This window comes from Salvia miltiorrhiza, chromosome 1 (genome assembly GCF_028751815.1).
Source record: "Salvia miltiorrhiza cultivar Shanhuang (shh) chromosome 1, IMPLAD_Smil_shh, whole genome shotgun sequence".
Lineage (NCBI taxonomy): Eukaryota > Viridiplantae > Streptophyta > Magnoliopsida > Lamiales > Lamiaceae > Salvia > Salvia miltiorrhiza.
The window spans coordinates 40980161-40997306 of NC_080387.1; the positions used below are offsets into that span (position 1 = coordinate 40980161).

The window sequence follows — 17146 nt, forward strand, 5'->3', positions numbered from 1 at the left end:
GTTCGACAAAAACTCTACTCTGCAACAACACTTCATCGCCCATCACAGCTCAACCTGCACAAACATAAACATCGAAGGGCTAAGTACAAGAGTACTTAGTGGGCAGTTGCCAAGCATATAACATAACATCATTAACAATTTCACAATATCGCATAAGAGGCATAAGTTTCTTTCAAATCCTTTGCTCATTAAACATTTCCAAATTCATAAACAGCATGAGCGCATTCTTCATCATCAACAATCATAACAAGCATCGTGTCGTGGAGAAGGCCTTCCCAAACGAACACGGGCATCGCGCCGTGAGGGGGAGCCTCCCTCAGCGGTCACGGCATCGTACTATTGAGGGAGGCCTCCCCCAATAGACGCTGTAACACTGGCATACTGGCATATTGGCATACTGGCATCGCGCCGCGAAAGAGGCCTCTCTCAGCGGACACGGGCATCGCGCCGTGAGGAAGGCCCTCCTCAGCGGACACGGCATCGTACTGTTGAGGGAGGCCTCCCCCAACAGACGCAAGCATCAATCACAGGCATAAACTTATCAGCGTAAAGCATTCAAGCGTAAATAAGCGTAATCAAGCGTAAATCATTTAACGTAAAGCATAATAAAGCATACCACACTTGAAGATGCAATTTGCATTTTAAAGCATAACACATACATAGCATTTTATTTACGCGTAAGAAATTGCCCACCTGATAGCAAAGTTTTGCTAAGGTATTGTGACTCCTTGAGTAGTTCTTACTCTCGCGCTTGACCTTAATCACGAGAATATAAAATAAGACATTGCCTCGAGGAAAATTCTTAATTAATGAGAAAGCGTAATTGTAACTATGCATGAATCTGGTATGCATGAACTAATACTCTGAGCGATAATCGGGAATTCTACTATTAATCCTCGTTAATAGATTTAGCTAATTCTCGTTTAGCGCGGTCGAATAAAACTGTGATTCTTCCTTCCTCATCGGAATATTCTAGTCGTGAAATAAACCTCGCATAAACATCTAATTCAAAATCTTGAGTTGAAAAAGGACTAACTCGGCTTTAAACGAGGTGTGACCTTGTAGAAATTATCGGGCTTTTCGATAGAAACATCATTACTAGCGTAACCTCAAATAATTAATAGGCTCAAAAGAGAGTAGCCAATTAATTAAATAAACCAGTGGCTTTAAAGAAATAAATGATAATAGTTCGCTTTAAAGTCTGAAATCCAAAACAATAATTAATAAACTGGGCGGCTCATTCACTGATAAATAATTGGGCTCCATCAAAATAATTACTGCAAGGCTTAACTTAAGAAGTAGCTTCAGCCCAAGTGATGATAGAAATTAATGTGGGCTGGAAAGAATAAATCTCAGTCCAATAGGCAATTTAATCGGCCCAAATGATGAATTAAACTGGCTCAACGAAATATAAATGGGATTAGAATAATAGCCCATCGTAAAATAAGCATCAGTCCAATCTTTAAAATAATTCAAGCCCAATAGAAATAATGGGAATGGCCATTTAAATTAAAGACTGGCCCATTTCGAATTTATTTGTGAAAGCCCAAGCAATTAAAATAAAATCAAGCCCAGCTTAAAATAATTCGGCCCACAATAAATTAAAAGGAAAAGCCCAATTACCTTAAAACAAGCTAAAAATTTCGGCCCAACTTAAATAAAAAGAAGCCCAAATCTTTAAAACACAAGCTCAAAATTTTCGGCCCAACTTAAAAAAAATAAATTAGGCCCAAATTAAATTAAAATCAGAGGCCCATAAGTAACTAAAATCAGCCCAATTTAAATTAAAATCAGAGGCCCATACAGTAATTAAAATCGGCCCAAAATTTATATAACTGAAGGCTGAACTATTAATTAAAATTGAGTCCATGTTAAATAAAAAAAAGCAGTCCAGACTAATTAAAATCATTTAAACGAGCCCAACAAAAATAGCCCCAAAACTCAAGCCCAAACTGACTTAAGCCCATTCACTTTCCTTCTACATTTTCGGCCCAACAGAACAACTCAAGCCCAACATAAAATGCATCGGCCCAAATAACATAAGAAAATAGGCCCAACAATTAAATAAAAAAAAGCCCAAATGATTAAAAAAAATAGGGTAAGCCCAAAACATAGCCCAATCTCTCTCTCTTTCTAAACTCTCGATCTCTCTCTCATTCTCAAGGGGGCCGCTCTTCCTTCTTCTTCAAAGCCGATCTCTCTCTCTCTCTGCCAAATTCTGGTCGGCTGCGCCTACTCCGGCCGTTCAGCCGTCATCTGCTCCGATCAGCTTCGATCGGCGACGCGTCAAACACCGGCGTTGCTCTCTCTCTTCATCGCAGAACCTAGCCGAGCCCTAACTCTGGAAATCATCGCCGCTGTCGCACCTCCGTCTGGAATCCGGCGAGCGGTCGTCGTCTGGGAGTGGCGCCGTCCAACTCCCGTCCTCCTATCCCTCTCCGACGTCGAGCCCTAGATTTCAGAAAAGGGAAGGACGCCGCTGTCGAGCGTCCGCGGTTGCTGCACTCGAGCCCCTGCTCGGCTCTGATCTGATCGGCGTCAGCTGCCTCCGGCGATTCTCTCCACCGGCGACTGGAGTAAGAAGGCCTACGCCTCTCACCGCGTCGCTGCTGCCCCTGGACGCTGCTGCTGCGCACAAGTCTCAGCTCGTCGCCGGGCAGCTGCTGTTCGGGGCCCTGATGAGGTTGGGCGAGTTCGCCCTGTCCCGACCGTCGTCGTCGTCCCCGTCGGGCTGTCAGCCCTTCTTTCCGATGCAGGCAAGACGACGAGAGTTCGCCGTTTTCCTTCTTCGTTCCAGCAGTTGAGGTTCGGCCCTAACTCTTAGTATTTTTAAATGCAAAAGCAGCAAGATATGGTTTTTTTTCTAGTTCAGTGCAGTCCGTAAATTAAACCTTTGGCTCCTATTGTCGTTTATGCTATAGATTGAAACTAGGCATCATGGTTTTGCTATGTGTCGTCAGAAATTCTCATTGTATTTGCCTTGTGTGAAAGTCATGGGTTGTTGATTCTATATGGATAAAAGATTATACCATTCGTCTCCTACTATGCTTTTCAAATAAACTGATCATATGCTTCATGGGAAATGAGGCGTGTAACAAAGAAGAAAGCATACCGATGTAAAAATACCTTGAATGTTCTTGTGTTTTTGGTTGGTTGCTCTGGAGTTCAATGGATAGAAACTGAAATAAATTGCTTATTTGCTTAACAATTGCAGGCTGAACTTATGAAGGAAATGGAGGGATTTAAGCCTAGGCTTACCTCTGGCAGCACAATGAATCTCCCTTTTCGTTTGATTGCCGATGCGCCAATGAAGAAAATGAGAGGAATGCTAGCTTAAAAAGAGATTATATGAGAAGGAGTTGTTGGTTGATGGGAGTTGATATTAAAAGAGGGCGGCTGAAGAGATGGGGAACAAGGGTGGTGGGCAGCACACTCATTTTCTTTCTCTCAACTTTAATGATTTTTATGGTAGTGGTGGGGAGGTAAGAGTGAGTGGAAATTGAAGGGGATTGGAGGCTGCTGCAGATTTTGCACAGCCCCACACATTTCATATCTCTCTATCTTCTTTTCTTTTATTGACTTTTCTTCCTTTGATTGTTAATACTTTAGTGAGTGGCAGTAAGTGGCCACGTAGAGTACAAAATCTTTGTGATATACTAGACGATTTTCCCCAAGCTGGGAACTAGCCTGTAATCTGTGAACTGTAAATAAAATACTGGCTTCTATTCTCTATCATCCGTTATTGTATCTGTTTGATATTTTTTTCCTTGCCTGCTAACTTGATAAACTATAATATAACTTAAATTAAATCCGTAGATTTAATCTGCTTTGCTGTCGGAATAAATCCTCGACTTCTAGTAGCACTAATAAAATATAACTGCTTCCGTTTCTCGATTAATAAATAACTTGACTTCGCTAAGTCAATTAAAAATAATAATTATTGAATAGCTCAATAATCCTCGTTAATAATTATTGAATAGCTCAATAATCCTCGTCGCGTTTTTCTCATGCATACAAAAGCATACGGCTAAAATAATACTCCATCTCTGATAAAAAAAATCAGGACTATAAACTGAATTCATATATAACTGGTAACTGGGTTTCATTTACTGAAAGATGCGATATTAATTATCGCGATACCATATTAAATAAAAATAAAAATGCGGGTCATTACAGAAGATCATGGTTTTCAACAAGAGGCAGCTCAAGTGGTAGCACATCTTACTAGCTCAACGAATGTCGTCAAAGTATGTTAAGATATCAGGTTGGTTTTTAGCTTAAGCCCGTATAGTTTGTTGAAAGTTTTAGTAGTTGCTAATTTAAGAGATGAGTTTTTTTTTTCTTTTTTTTTTCTTTTTTCTTTTGAAGGAAATAAAGATGCATGAAGTTGCAAGTTATAAGAATAGTTAGTATAAATAAAGTTGATTATCTTTATTATATGTTGTGCAATTAATGTTTATGTTATGTAGGATGTTTTTAGTAATATTTCACACAAGAATGAAGCTTTATTTCAGTTTACAATTGCGTTCTCTTTTCATTTTGCACACTAACAATTAAAATTGTCTTTAACAATGTGCATTTTTAGATCTTCTGCAACTATCAAACGGGATTCAAGAAAATATGCAATCATATAGCCATTTTGAACAAGCAAACATAAATTTTGGCCATTGATTTAAAAAACACAAAACCTGCCCATATTTTACGCGTTCTGTCCAAACTACCCTTTTACCCGTCGGTCACGTCTATTTGTGTTGTGAATGGTACTAGTGACCATATTAGTGCCAATAGTGTCATATATTGAGAAATTTCTTTGATTTTGTTGTTGATTTGTATAAATTGTAGTTGATTTGTACGAATTAGGGTTTTTTCGAACTCATATATTGGGAAATTTCTTTGATTTTGTTGTTGATTTGTATAAATGTGCAATTTCTGAATTTTTTGCTATTTTGTTAATTCTATGCAGTGACGAATTTGGGGTTTATGTACATCATGGGAGAAATTTACTAGAGTTGGGTGTGAAAGATTGTATATTGGGGGCAGAGCAATTGTCAAAATGGCAAATAAGGATAGAGTTGGGTACTTTGATTTAGTTGAATTAGTTCGTGAGTTAGGTTATGTCAGTTGGGATTGCTTTGCTTGGAAAGCACCTAGGACACTTGCATTTTTTGATATAGTGAATGATGCAGATGTTATGAAAATGATGAAGATTAGTCTTTGCAAAAATGAATTCTGTAGTGTTTATGTAGATTGTCACAGCCCAAAACCATTTATTTTCTTTGCAATTTTATTTGAAAATTATTAAATTTTCATGCTATGAAATTTTTGAAATATATCTATTATTCGAGTTTGGGATAAATCTAGTCGTGCCCCTAGTTAGATCGCCCCTAGTTAGATGGATAATTTTAAGTTAGAAATTATAACTTTAGCAAATAGAAAATTTTGCTCAAAAAATACTAATCTCTCCTTATTGGGCCTCATGTATTACTTTATTTATTTATTTTTGTTGGGCTTGGGCTTGAATTGAGCCCATTGACATTTTAGGAGATTTCTTTTTTTATTCATTATTGTTCCTTCCTATCCAGCCACAATTCGATTTTCTTATCAGCCATATATTTTAAATTTTGCATTCTTGGGAGGCAAGTATAATTTCTCAGCCACATATTTTATGCTTAGACAGCAACCGACTTACTCCTTATTTAAATTTCAATCCATCATCCTCATTTTATCATCCCAGAAACCGACTTACTCCCTATTCTATTCCCTTCTCAGTTTCACTACATCATCAACTGGTAATTTTAATTGTTTTGTAAACTATTGCAATTTTGTTTCAGCACATCAATAATTTCTTCATTGTTTTCATTTCTGCCCAAAACCAAAAAACTCCACAACAAAATTTTGCTTTCAAATCCAAACATGCATGCATCTATTTTCTGTAATTCCATAAGAAAATCAAATAGAACTAATATTACTCCCTCCGTCCCACTACAATAGGCCCGTTTTTCTTTTTGGGTTGTCCCAGTCCAATAGACCCAGTCTTTATTTAGAAATAATTAGGGCTCTAATTAAAATTGTTAAATATTGATTAAAGGGGATATACACACCTAATTAAAACCCTAAAAAACTCATTCTGCTCCACTTCCCTTCCGCCTCTTCCCTTCCGCCTCATTCTCTCTCTCAACTACGAAACCCTAGCTGCCACTCTTCCCTTCCGCCTCATTTTCTTCTAAGTCTACCGCCACTCATCTCCCCTCAACTGCAACCCACCTCTGTGACAACCACAAAACCACCCTAGCCGCCGTGATGTATACTCAAAGGTCCCTCCCGATTTGTGCGAAATCCGAACCATTGTTGGTTGTAGGCCTGGGAATTCCGGGTTCGGGTAATCGGGTACCCGATACCCGACCCGAAAAAATCGGGTATTGGGTATCCGATACCCGATTTTTTCGGGATCGGGTACGGGTTCGGGTATTTAGGGGTCTGCGGAATCGGGTATCGGGTATACCCGATCGGGTATCGGGTATATCCGAATTACCCGATAATTTTAAATAATAAATTATAAATTTTAAACTATTTAATTTAATTAAATTAAATATGAACTCTAATTTGAAACTACTCCCAGCCCTATTCGGATTCTCCCTCCCGCCGCGGGTTCCCAAATTCATCCCTCCCAAATTCCCAATTCCCAAACGGCCAAACTGAACTCCCAGCCCGTCGGCGCCGGCCCTGACCTCTCGGCCGCCCCACTCGCCGTCGCCCCTCGCCCCTCGCCAGCCCGGCGTCGACGCCATCCCAGCGCAGCAGCCGTTCCGCCTCCCCTGTCCCCAGTCCGCGACCCTCGCCGCCGCAGCAGCAGCCGTTCGCCGCCGCAGGTGCAGCCTCCGAGCTCCGACGACAGCGTTGACAGGTGAGCTTCTTCTTCTTCTTCTTCTTCTTCTTCTTTTTTTGTCTTTTTTAATGCAGATTTCTAATTTATTTCAAGATTTCTTTGTCATTGATGTTAATGTGGTTAGAGAGATGAAAAATATGTTACAGATACCAACTACTCTACAAGAGATGCAAAGAATCTCTCATTCTGTTACAGCCACAGCATGCCCTCACACTCAGAGATTGAGCGATGAGCTTTTCTCTTCATGAAGATTCTGTTTCCCTGAAAATCGGAGTCGAATATGAAGCTACAAACTTTACATTCATCTATAATAAGGCTTTTAATTACCATGGTGTCTTTTGGAGTTTCATATTCTAATCGGGTAATTTTTTTAAAAAAAAATAGGGTATTTTTCGGGTATTAGGGTAATTCGGGTACCCTATTACCCGAAATACCCGATTTGCACAGTTGACTTGGAAGAGGATGTTTTGACCGGGTAATTTCGGGTACCCGATTACCCGACTCGGGTACCCGAGTCGGGTATTAGGGTACCCGATTTAAAATTCGGGGTCGGGGTCGGGTAGTGCATTTAGGGTATTTTCGGGTTCGGGTACCCGATTTTTTCGGGTAGGGTACCCGAACCCGACCCGATTCCCAGCCCTAGTTGGTTGATTCGGATGAAATCGAGCCTCTGAGCGGCGGACTCTCAATTACCCGATAGATATGAGTTCTCTGAGCATCTTGATGGCTATATTCCATGTCGTTTTCGAGGAGATCGAAGGAAGATGGTTCGGTAGAAAGTAGGGAAGGCGATTTGAAAGGGCTGAAGACCTTCGGATCTGCTGGAGACCTTCGTTTCAGAGATCGAGTTGCCGAAGGCAGTGGTGGTTGAAGAAGAGGAAGAGGCGGTGACTGGTGCAGAGGAAGAGGAAGAGGCAAAAATGAAAGCTCCACCTCCCTACCAATTCCAACGCATTGTAGACCGATTCACCGAAATCTATTTTCCCATGTTAATACGGGTGAGGACTTTTATTTTTCTTGCTTGATGTAGCATCTGTGATGTGTTGATGATTGGTGATTCCCTTGTTGAATTTTTGATGGGTGATGCTCTGTTGAATTTTTTATGGGTGATTTCCTTGTTGAATTTTCGATGGGTGATGCTCTGTTAAATTTTCGATGGGTGATTCCTTTGTTGAATTTTTGACGGGTGATGCTCTATTCTCTTTCTGTGATGCCCTAAATTGTTATGCATGTTAAATTGGCAAGGGCATATGTGTTATTGGGTTTATTTAGCTAAGATGATGAGATTTTTTTTGTGTTTTTTGCATCTGTAATGCTAAAAAAATTTGAGACTTTAAATGAGTTGCAGTCTTGGCCAGTAAACGCAGCTGTAATTCTAACTTGATTAGTTGTGTTTGCGGCCGTCGATCTGTGAAGCCCATTTTGTAAATCAGTATTAAAGTGTTTGGTGAGCCTTGTATGGTTGTGTTGGTTGCAATATTCTGCATTCATAGTGTGCATTACAAACACTTTACAAAAATTAGCATCTTCCCTAGCTTTGCAAAGGCTTTACAAAAATAACCATCTTCACTTGAGCCTTGTGTGCATTACAAAAACTTTACAAAAATCAGCATCTTTCCTTCATTTTTAGGATGCAAGTGCTCTGTCTAGCACCTCATGTTCAAACCCCAGATGTATCATCATGTCCTGCATGCTCTCTTCTTCCTCTGCCTGAATCAAGTGAGTGATGCACTCATGCACTAGATTCTTGTCCACTTCCAATGTGATAGGAAGGGTATTTTGCCCTATGAGAGCATCCTTGCTCATATGTGGCAGTTTGTACCCATTATGGCCTTTGATTTTCATTATTTCTATCATGCATCCTTGTAGAGATAAAAATACCATGTTCAAGTTGATTGGATTGAGTTCCATAAAGCTATTGCATACTGCATTCACTAATTGATCAACAGTAGTGCAGACAGTCTCCTCTTGAATGCTTTGAATTGCTCTAAACCACACCAAGTCATTGACATCCGTGTCCAGCGAGTTGGGTGGTTGGTGAACAATTCTTATATCAAAGCCATTTTGAGAGGCAGCCTGCCTGAATTCTGGATCCGAGTCACTTATGTGTGGCTTGGCATTATCTTGTTGAACAAAAATCATCTTTGATGCAAATTCTGGTCATTTAATCATAATAGCCGGTATAATCTGAAATTAAAACAAGCTTGCATAGTTACAATTTGCATAGTAGCTCTACATAATAAAGTACACTTTTACATTGATTGCATAACTCACTTCCTTTCCTTACCTGGTTGATAAAGCAGTCTTTCATCACCAATTTTGTTATGGACTACACTGGTTTTGTCTCTAGAGTCCCTGCATTTCTGTTCTTGCTTCTTCTTTTAGCTGGAACTTTTTCTAAGAATGGGAAAATGCATATTTTCCCATCAAAGACCAAATTACCATCCTCATCAAAGATGGGCCTGCAAACCGCGCAGGCAAACAACACCTTTTTTATTATTTTTTTGCTTTTACAGCTCCTGTACGGTTCAGGCTCGTCTTGTGTGAGATAAAATCGATGATTTGCCTTTGTCATGTAGAATCATTTGTCATCCACGTGCACTACGTTATGTATTGTCTTAAATTTCAGAATATTAGCAATCCTATCATACTCTAAGGCTTCAGCCTACAAACGAGTGACTGTGCGTAGGGGTGAGCATCGGTTCGGCTCGGTGCAAAACCAAACCAAAAATCCAAAACCAAAAACTGAACCGATGGTTAAAATTGGAACCGAACTGCACCAATTGGGGGTGCCAAACCGAACCGAACCGATGCAATTTTTTTTATTTTTTATTTTTCAAAAAAACCAATTAAAACCTTTAAAATAATGTAAAAAACACAAATTTCAAATGCCAAATCCCCACATCATAATAATACTTAGTCTTGTACTAGTTTCAAAGATTTAAAACATCACAAAAACACAAATTCAAGTTTCAAAGTTTAACAAATAGCAACATAACAAGTCTTAGCTAAAAAAAACATAACAAGTCAAGAACATACAATAAAATATTAGAAAATATAGAAAGATAAATTAATTAATATTATAAATTAGAAAATTAATTATATATTATAGGTTAAAAATTAGAAAATTAATTATATATTATAAAATATTACTCCCTCCGTCCACGAAATGAGTACCCATTTGTGGACGGCACGGGTTTTAAGAAATGTATGGAGTGTAATGTGAATAGTTTAAGGGTCCCACTTTTTTAGTGTATTAATTAAAGAGATGTGTGGGGTATACTTGCCAAAAAGGGAAATGAGTACTCATTTCGTGGACGGACGAAAAAGAAAATATGGATACTCATTTCGTGGACGGAGGGAGTAATATTTATCGATTCGGTTCGGTTTAAAACCGAACCAAAAACTGAAAACCGAAACCGAACTGAAACTTATCGATTTTTAATTTTCGGAACCGAACTGCACCGAAATGGTTCGGTTCGGTTCAGTTTTGCATTTTGGTTCGATTTCTGCTCACCCCCAGTGGCGGATCCCAGGGGGGCTTCAGCCCCCTCCCAATTTTTGAGTTTTTTTATATCGATATATATATATATATATATATATATATATATATATATATATATTGTTTTATATGTATATATATGTGTATATAAATAAAAAAAATACAAGAAAAAATATAGTACATTATTTATAGTATCCAACTATCCATATTAATTGCTCAACACATTGAGTTGTTACATTTATATTATTTTTATCATTTTTTCTTTCTTAATTAATTTTTAATGTTAAATTTAAGTCAATTCTAAAGGTAAAAGTAAAATTACTAATTACTAACAATGAAAATTAGTTTATTTGTTTAGAAGATGAAACAATTTTTTTTTAAGAAAAATGAATAAAAGTACGTCTTTATATGCTTTCAATCTATTTGATGTTGAATTAATTGAATTGCGAATAATTATCTTATTATATTAAGTGATTGTTGAGAAAATGCATGAAAATGAAGTGTACGGAATGCTAAAAAAAATTTGCTTCGGGGACTCCCGCCCAGGGGCGGATCTACATGGGTGCAAGGGGGTACAACTGTACCCCCAAATTTATTTTACTCCCTCCGTCCACGAAATGAGTACTCATTTGTGGACGGCACGAGTTTTAAGAAATGTATGGAGTGTGGTGTGAATAGTTTAAGGGTCCCACTTTTTGAGTGTATTAATTAAAGAAATGTGTGGGGTACACTTGCCAAAAAGGGAAATGGGTACTCATTTCGTGGACGGACGAAAAAGGAAATATGGGTACTCATTTCGTGGACGGAGGGAGTATTTTTTTTACTATATATATATACAAAAAATATATAATACAATATTTTAATAATTATAATATCCACGTTAATTGTTTAACAATTTATAATTATTTGTTCTATTAGTTTGTTAAGTTTGTGTTATTTTTGTCTTATTTTCCTTTCTAATTAATAAATTTTTAATATTGAATTTGAGTCAATCCTCGAGTTAAAGTAAATTATGAACTATTAATAATAAAATTAGTTTTTTTTTAAGATAAAACAATTTTCAAAAAGCGTATAGAAGTAGGTCTTTATACGCTTTTAATGTACTTGTCATTTAATTAAAATTGCGAACAACTATTTACTACTCCCTCCGTTCCAACGAAAGTGATGCATTTCCTTTTTTCATAATAATTTTACACTACAAACAATGTGGCTCCACACACCTTTATACGGTTTTACACTACAATTTTATTCTCTTTAAATCTTGTGTCGAAAAGAAGTGCACCGTTTTCATTGGGACGGAGGGAGTATATTAAGTGACTGATTCTAATTCTAAACCCATTAAGATTCTAGTTGGATATAAAAATTAATTGGCGGAATGCTTAAAAAAATTTGACTCGAAAGCTTCCGCCCCCGAACCCCCGTATAGATATTTTCAAACGTCGTACTTCAATAAAATTCATCCCCCCTAATAACAAATCCTGGATCCGCCACTGCTCCCGCCCCCGAACCCCTGTGTAAATATTTTCAAGCACCGTAGTCCAATAGATTCAGCCCCCCCCCTAACATTGAATCCTGGATCCGCCACTGCTCACCCCTAACTGTGCACCGCCCAAGGTTGAATTTGGTGTTGGCTTCCTTCATCTTGCCATATGCCGGTTTGCCATCCTTCGAGTTTTGAACAAGAAATTACACCACCGTCATTTTTTCCTCATCTTGAAGATTTTTCAAATGCATTCTGCCACTGTTCAGCCTTGAAGAATTTCATATTATAAGTTCTAGTTTAGGTTGTGTAATTTGTAGTGTTAGTTTGATGGATATATATAGAGTTAAAGGCTGAATTTCAAAGCCTTAAATCTGGCGCCAGAATTTTTCCCTATGAATTATGTAATCTGGCGCCAGTTTTTTCAATTCCTAATGTTAACAAATTCCTGGGTTTATAAATTGAAACAACTGCCTTTTTTAATTTCAGAAAGTTTGGATTCATTTTTTAATTTTCAGCCTGTTAGCTTTCAATTTCAGCCGCCTTTTTTGGATTCTAATTCAATTTATTTCAACTGCAATAAGTCCCAATGCAATTTAATTTAGTTAAATTAAATGGAAAAAGTATAAATGAGATAAGGAAGCAAATATGATTAAGGAAAAATAAGAGAATACTTGAAACCTTAATTGTTGGTGGACCACACCATTTACCTACCAAAAAGTAAGTTTCTTAATCTCCATGCCGAAAAGAACTGAGCCTATTGGCCGGGGACGGAGGGTGTACTAGTTACACAGAAAAAATGAAATAGAAGAGATTGAAAGAGAAATGGTGGTTTAAGAGTATAGACAGATGATAAGAGGGGGAAACTGGAATGAAGCCGTCAGCACTGCGGGCCACGACGACTGACGGAGGAGAGGAAGGGGTGGCGGCGCGGTGGTCTCGGCTGCTGCTGCACTATTTCCAGTCGGGGCAGAGGGAGAAGGCGGCTGGGTGGCATTGCTGTCGGCACGGTGGTGGTGATGATGTGCTGCTGTCGGCCGAAAGAGAGAAAGGAGAAGGAGACCATAGAGAGATGAGGGCGGTGGTGGTGGTGACTGCAGCGGAAGCGGCGACGATTAATGGTTGGCGGCGTAAGCAGTAGGAGAAGGGGAAGAGAGAGAGAGAGAGGATAAATGAGAAAGAGAGAGAGAGGACGATAAAGCCGTCCGGTGGCGGCGGCAGGAGGGCGCAGAGAGAGGTAGTGGTGAGCGGCTAAGAGAGAGAGTGTGTGAGCTGCCTGAGTTTTGTGTGTGTTGTGGTGTGTGTGTGAATATAAGTTATGGTGAAAGGAGAGTTAGTAATGGGTTTGGGCCCCTCTTCTTGATGGGCTCTAGTTTGATTAATTATTGGACTAATTTATATTATCAAAAAGGCTTGCATTTGCATATTATTTTGCAAAGGATGTCATTAGTATTATATTTGGGCTTGGATTATTAATTTGAACTTAGTTTAAATTAAGTATTGAGCCCAAATCTTTTTATAAGAAAAACTCTTTTATAATTTATTAGATCAATGATTTTAAGTGGTCTTATAGACTAAATTTTTAAAGTAGTAGTTATTTTTTTTACAAAATTCTATTAGGCCCTTATGTTTTATTATTTGACTTTATCTGACTAGGTGTGGCGCGATTAGAACGTGAATTTTAAATTATCGCAGTTACGTTTCAAAGTTCAAGTTTCAGGTGTGGGATTTATTTAAATACATGACGTGGTTATTTATTGTCCATTTTAATAATATGTGTTTACCATATGTATTATGACGTATATTTATCGCTAGGGGCCCGTAAATAGGGTCTAGGACGTCACAGTCCTTGGATTGCCACAATGCGATTTGAGGTTATGAATTATGTATCGCTAGGGGCTCATAAATAGGGTTCAGGATGGAAAGGTCCTTGGATTGCCACAATGCGATTATTTATTGGGGTTATAGTTGCAACTATTATATTATCGCCAGGGGACCGTAAATAGGGTCCAGGACTTTAAAGTCCTTGAATTGCCACTGTGCAAATTGAGGATATGTATGAAATGGCAGTATGTGTTACCGTTTTATTAACGTGGACAATGATTGCATGTTCCCACACTAAGTATACAATGTGTGCTCACCCCATATTTAACATTTTTTAGGTTTCTTAGGTCAGAGGCGCGTGGAAGGTCGAATAGCGAATCAAATATTTTGAATCTAGTTTTCCTTAAAGATGTTATTTTGAGTAAAGTATTTTAAAATAAAGATTTATTTCACAATTTTCACATTAAATATTTATTTATATTCATGATTTTTCGCATGAATTTTCATTAAAATTTTAGTTGGATTTGGGTGCCACATAGATGATGCTAAATTAGATAAGGCAAATGCTAAGCAGTTTGATGAGAGTGAAGGGAAAGATAAAGATAAGGCTGTTGAAATGAGGAATTTGTACTAACTAATTTTTTATACTTGTGTAGATGTCTTCAAGGAGTACCCGAGCAACCTTTGTACCATTCCGTCCCAACATAAGGTCTACTACTTGTGGAAGCCTAGCATCTGGAGTAGGATCTTCCAACGCACAACCTGTTCCAACAGAGTCAGCTCCAACACAAGAGAGTCAGGGCACTTAGGCACTAAATTAGGTCTGTCTGTTTGTTTGTTTGGAATGTTGATGGAACAAAAACATATGAGTGTTTGATGGTGTTATCTTTTTTATGGTGTTTGATGGCACTTAGGAACTACTGTTATGACTTTTTGTTCGGGAAAGCTATATCAATATATCATCATTTCATGTCTCAAATTCATTTGTTTGCAAATTGTAGTGTTAAACACAAAATGGCCATTTTTCAGGCTTTCAATTTCCACCAAATTCTGATAATCCAACACTTAACAACTAACTGATTACAAAAGATTCCAAATCATATAAAGTGCAATAGAGGAATCTATCAAACTACAATATATCAAAATGCTAATCCCAAGTTATCCATCTCTAATCTTATGTATATCTGATCACTAATTTCTTAGCAACAAAAACTGCAACTAACACAGACAATTGTAGCAAATAATAAGCAATCGAGTATCGTATCCACAGAGACTGTAAAACTGAAATTACTTTAGCTATTCCATAAACAGACACTCACAGTAGACAAGCAAAGCAAATAAGACGGCGAATCAAATACTAAACTTAATAAAAAAATCTAAATAGCAGAAAAAAAAAATGATAAATAAATCAAATATTAAAAGACTCTGACCCTAGGGATGTACTTTTACTAATTAATTACATGCATTTAATCTATTGATTCAATTACGAATCCAACCCTGATGAGAGATCACAGAACTATTCACAAGCTTCTCTAACAAACACCTATGAAAGTAGATTAATTTACCCTCCTTCACATTCAAGACTCCAAGGAATAAATTAACTCTCAAGCGTACACAAAGAATAGCTCCCTATAGTTTCACCTATTCCATTCAAGTGTCAAGGCTACTACTATAACATGCATTCCTGAATCGGCTGAACAATTATCGTATTCAAGTCTTCAAATCGAACAACTAGACATGTAAATTATTGGCCAAATAATTCACAAGAAATTAAGCACCAGGAATCATGAATCACAAGATGGAGGGCAAATTGATATCAATAAATCATACACACATAATTAATCAGCTATGTACAAACCCTAGGTTCAAATTAATGAACTAGTCAGACATCATAAAATAAAATAAAAGCATAAATAAAAGAAAGCAATTGAAATAAATAAAATAGATAAAACTCGGAAAGAATTCAGGATGAACAGCTGGAATCTTGAATCTTGCAGGAAAAGAAATCTAATCTATGAAAGCATTAAAATCCTAAGTCTAAAACTGAAAAATATGAAAAGAGGAGAAAAAGAGGTCAAGAGAGGTAAAAAGATGTGTCTATTAGGTCAGGAAAATGACCTATATAGTATAGGCACAGGAGATAAATACAGTGTAGAACTCGAAAATACTGATAAAATATAAAATTCCCGAAAATTCCCGAAAATTCGGAAATTTCCGTCAACACTATTCACTGTTGTGCGCGACTTTCTTGTTTTGGACATAAATTTCTCGTCCGAACTCCGATTGACAATCCGTTTGCGCTCACGAACTCCTCTTGAGACGAAATACAATTTCTATTTCTGCCAATATTTCCAAATTCCATCTCAAAAATCCTGTAAAATCCATCAAAGTTCGAGTAAGTAACATAGTTCACAAGATAAAGCAATAAAAGCACAAAACAATCATCCAACACTCAATTCCTTATAAAAATGACATTATATGAACACTAAAAACCATGGAAAAAATGAGTGTTATCAATCTCCAAGCTATCTAAGCATTAGACCAAACACAAGCACCAAAATGCCAGCAATTACAAAATGCTGAACTCGAATTCGTCTCTCATTTTCCTTCTTTGCAGACTCCAAAATGGATAGTTGAACTCTTATGTCATGCTTATGCTTCAAGAACGCTGCATTTGACTCAGAAATCTTGTAGTATTCCACAATCCAAAAGTTGAGTTTTTCCGGCCAGTTCTCATGTAGAAATGGAGAATCTGATAACATTGGTTGAGAATCAGCCCACCGAAAATAGTCACACTACAAGAAAATCAAAATAATTAACACAATCTTTCAAGAAGTGAAGAACAAATTGAAATTAATATCTACCGCTCCATAAATGCAGCAGAAAAATTCGCGCCCACGATTCTTGGTAGTCTTTGAAATTGCTTTTTTGACTAGGGTATTGCACTTGCACTTCCGTGAGTACGTGGCTGACGGAAATTGGTCGGATGTTGCAGACGAAGACGACATTTCAGCCTTCTCTTTCGGAACCCTAGAATTTGCGAAATAGTAATGAAATTGAAGAACATCTAGACATTTGAACCTAATTATGTGATTTGGAGCGAAACTACGTCGTTTATCACACTTTAAAAATGACGTCGTTTATCATATCGGTCGGTGGTTTAAATGGCACACTTCTGACTGCCACATAAGTGCCACATCATCATCAAATTGGGGGTAAATCAATTTTATGGAAAAATTGGAACAAATACAAATTTCATGATTTAAAATGTAAGTTTCAAAGTTCGTGTGCATAATGGAAAATCGACTATAGTTCGTGTATTTTCATGCAATTAATCCTAAAATAAATTAGTTTAAAACTTCTAATTTCTATTTTTTAGAAATTTAAATCGATTTTGTACATATTATATATTGGATTAAAGTTCTCTTATCATGATCTTTAATTAGAGAAACAT

At 37.5% G+C, this 17146-nt stretch overlaps 2 long non-coding RNA genes across 2 annotated transcripts; one reads left to right on the forward strand and one right to left on the reverse strand.

Moving 5' to 3' along the window:
* Positions 1-1880: 1880 nt before the first annotated feature.
* LOC131024921 (uncharacterized) lies at positions 1881-3398 on the reverse strand. The gene is made up of 2 exons (XR_009102028.1): positions 3259-3398; positions 1881-3179 (listed from the first exon to the last, which is right to left on the reverse strand). It is a non-coding gene; the product is annotated as an uncharacterized LOC131024921 (long non-coding RNA).
* On the forward strand, positions 2666-3674 carry LOC131024927 (uncharacterized). The gene is made up of 2 exons (XR_009102029.1): positions 2666-2805; positions 3215-3674. It is a non-coding gene; the product is annotated as an uncharacterized LOC131024927 (long non-coding RNA).
* The last annotated feature ends 13472 nt before the right edge of the window (positions 3675-17146 follow it).